General features: G+C 30.5%; 1 protein-coding gene across 6 annotated transcripts in view; it reads left to right on the top strand.

Moving 5' to 3' along the window:
- Positions 1-449: 449 nt before the first annotated feature.
- Positions 450-3,854, top strand: part of LOC125679180 (uncharacterized) — a 31,570-nt gene continuing 28,165 nt past the window's right edge. For 5 of the 6 annotated variants that reach the window (XM_048918164.2, XM_048918165.2, XM_048918166.2 and 2 more), the window contains exon 1: positions 589-788. The gene's annotated coding sequence lies outside the window, so the exon portion shown is untranslated. The other variant, XM_048918163.2, reaches the window with a different exon arrangement.

Below are 3,854 nucleotides of genomic sequence, written 5' to 3'. Positions count from 1 at the left end.
TCCTAAATTCCCACTCCTTTTAAGATCATCTGAAAATATATGATTCTCCAATTGGGGGAGGGTGGCATACTCATGGCATCCTCAATATCGTCCACAGCCATCAGTAAGAAATTCGAAACACATCAGAAGTTTTAATGAGAGGGAGGAGTAAGACACTTTTTTTTTAACACAGCCACGTATTTGCACGACTTCCTTTATCTACCAAACACTGACATTTTCAATGTTCCCAATGCCTGCTACTATAAAACATATAAAACGAGATTAATATAAGCCTTTTGGCTTGTTTCTCAATCTATCACAGTACATATATAAGACATTGTTTGTAAACATTATTATCGAATTATTTACGAATAAATATTGTTTAAACTAAAACATATAAAAATATGAAGAAATATCAAGTCACCAATCTTTCTTTTATATATATACACATGTACATGTATACCCAAACGGTTGGATGCGTTCAAAAGTCTAAATGTTACACTATATTTTTTGTCTTCGTCGCTGAAGGGAACCCCCTGCAGAAACCGTACTTGGATAGTTTGTACACTATACACTGAAACCGTATCACAGGTAAGAGATTTACATATTTAAGATACTACATTGTAATGTGATATAGATATGTCACTCCACAGGTATGAAAATCAGGGTGATTTTTATGGGTTGATAAACCTTATAAACACGGAAGTCCGATAGGAATCATTTTGTTTTGTGTCTGAGGAAAGACGCACAGCTGTGATATACTCAACCTCACAATGTGATCTACTATAGACAACGCAATTGTCATACAGGTAAGTTTAAATTCTCACTATAGGTAGTCGTATCTAATCATTCCGAAATCTTTTTCCCTGAATCTTATGTGATCTGTTTGCTAATCTAACGCACGTATACATGGATAGGGGCGGATCTAGGAATTATAAAAAGGGAGGGGCGTAACGAGTGCAGAAGGCACGGATATTTTGGGAGGGGGATTCCGGGGACATTTCTGTTTAAAAAGCAAAAGCTCCATCACAAAATAATATTCTACGCTTTACACAACCCTATTTATTGTGTGTGTGTTTGTGCGTGTGCATCTGTGTGCGTTAAAAGCACACAAACACCCAAATCGACCCGAAATTTGAATAAGAGTCTATGAAAAACATATACATTTTTTTATTGGTAGAAAATTTCCTGATAATGATTTTTTTTTTTTTTTACATACCTATATTCTTTTTTATTTCTAGACACATAAGTGTCAATTTATTATCTTTTTCTTCAAATAATGTCACTGTCATAAAGCACTTTTAAAAAACTTCCATATTGCATTAGTTTGTTTTACATGTTTAAATGATATTTCTTACATTTATAATTTTTGGTAAACCACATTTAAGTGTACTGACATAATTGTCTGTATTAAGGTAACTCCATACTCCCAGTTTTATCTAATACAAGTTTTAAAAGTGTATTTATTTCCATTCATTAGAGTTCAAACTAACAAATAATCAAATAAAATACATAGATCATCACACTTTTTAAGATGCGAGACGTACATAAACAGAATCATATATCACCGTCAGAAAATTGCAATTTTCCTTAAACAGCGTTATCAAAATTTCATACAAACTGATTATTATGACGATATAATAGCATTCATAATAATTTCATGAAACTATCTTCACAAAAATATACAAAATGTCTGTAAAAACAAAGGAAATCTAACACATAATAGACTTTATAAAGAAAGAAATAAAAACAGAGTTATTGTCCTTGGATTCAATATTTTAAAACGTATCATTGATTATTCATCTATAACTTACAATTTTGAAATAGTTTAATCTTACAATTTTTTTTACAATAACTATCGGAAAAGACTCTAACAAAATTTATGTTCCTATCATGCATAAATCAAAATAAATCTTTGATTTTGCAAAATCTGATGACATCACAGGAGGGTGGAATTACTTTAATGCTTTTTATAGCGAGTTTTCTCTGTTCCCATTTTTTAAAGACATATAATGCTTGTGTTTTTCCTTGAACATAGTAAACTTTAGCGGCCGATTTGATGCTTTTGCTTGAACATAGTAAACCTTAGCTGCCAATTTGATGCTTTGCATCAAAATTACATAAATTTGTACCTTGTAGATAAAGTATAGGTATAAAAGAATATAAAACTTGATTTTAGAGTTTATTTAACTTGTAATGATATACTATACATTTATATTATAATATATATTATACTATGCTTTGTCGGCAAAAGGAGATATACGCTCCCTACCCCTCCTTTAAATCCGGTGTTGTAGCATAGACTTTCCCCCCGAAAAAAACGGGCCCGGGATAGATCTTCCCCCATAGGGAGAAAAGGCACCCCAGCATATGATTTGCCCCTATTTACAAAGTCAGTATAGAATTTCCCTTTGGGCAGAAAAACCACCCTGGTATAGAATTTCCCCCTCCTGTTTCCGGATTTCATCGACCAGAATCTTTTTTCTTCTCATGTAGAACCTTTTGAATAAATATAGAATGAAGGAAACTCTTGCAATTGAAGATAATAATCAATGAAATTTGTTATTATTGCTATAAAGAGTTGAATATTATAAAAAAAAAAAAGTTACAAAAAAGAAACAAATATTTGCTGTTAAATTGTTATAGTTTAATGAAATAGATATGCGCTCATTAATATTACGATATTCATAAAATAAAGGAATTTTTTTTTAGATGTTGAAGTTTACACGCTGAAAACTTTAAATTGCATATGGGTCATTATCAAATTTCGCAAATTTTTCAGTCACTCCAAAAAATCTTGTTACAAACTATGTAAATGGGAAGAAATGAATATCCACGAATCAAGTATAAATAAGGTGTCATATTACAAAGCATATTTTTATTTTTTGTCATACATTTAAAGAAGAAAATTTACCCCAACCTACGGAAATTGGCGTTTTGGGGCTGTCAATAAATCCTGACCTTCTCTTTCAGGTACAATACCATAATTAATTTCATTTTAAAAATAAACTTGAACCATGTAATAGTGTACTTTCTATTGAAATTTTTCATGAAATTATAATTCTGAACTTTTGACAAAATATCATGTGAAGGTTAAATATTCATGTACAAAAATTTCTGATAAGTGGTGTAACAGAGATGTAAAATCTAAAAATGCATTGGGAAATTGATATCAAATTGATGTGTGAATACCCCCTGTCATTAGTGACATAACTTCATGTCACCAAAAACAATGCTTGAAACAGTGTAATTTGTGATCGTGAAATATTTTCAATTTTGGTAAGTTTGGTTTAATGAGTACAGTTTAAAACAAGTCAATGGTGTAACACTGATTTCACAGAAAAATTTCAAAATAGAAGCATGGGATGTTCATCCATAGTTCCTATTATAGATATAATTTAGATGTAGCTTGCTGCTATCTGTATTTAATGCACTCCTAAGGCATTGGTGTAACTGTCAGCTGTGTAACAACAAATAATGTTACACAACTGAGGAAAATTGTAACACCACTGACATGTTTGTATTATATGGTAAAATTCTAAATAACCAACAATGATAAATTAATTGATTTAGTTTATTTTGTCACAATTAACATTATTATCTGCAGGTAGGTCATTTTGGTCAAATTAAAGCCATCATATGAATATATTAGATATCAGATATTTCAAGTGTTACACTATTGACTAAATTTGTTATACCACTGACATTACAATTTTCTCAAGAAAAGACAATGGATAAATGCTTAATGTTATAACTTTCTACAATTTTTATTTTATTTTTAATAGAAATTGCGACTTTTGGGATCATTGCAATGCATATTCCATTTGACAAGTGTCTTAGACTATTGAAATTAGCTGTATATTTTATGTAACACC

The sequence above is a fragment of the Ostrea edulis genome, chromosome 2 (genome assembly GCF_947568905.1).
Source record: "Ostrea edulis chromosome 2, xbOstEdul1.1, whole genome shotgun sequence".
Lineage (NCBI taxonomy): Eukaryota > Metazoa > Mollusca > Bivalvia > Ostreida > Ostreidae > Ostrea > Ostrea edulis.
The sequence above is the reverse complement of the archived record's forward strand: the minus strand, read 5'-3'. Positions and strand labels throughout refer to the sequence as shown.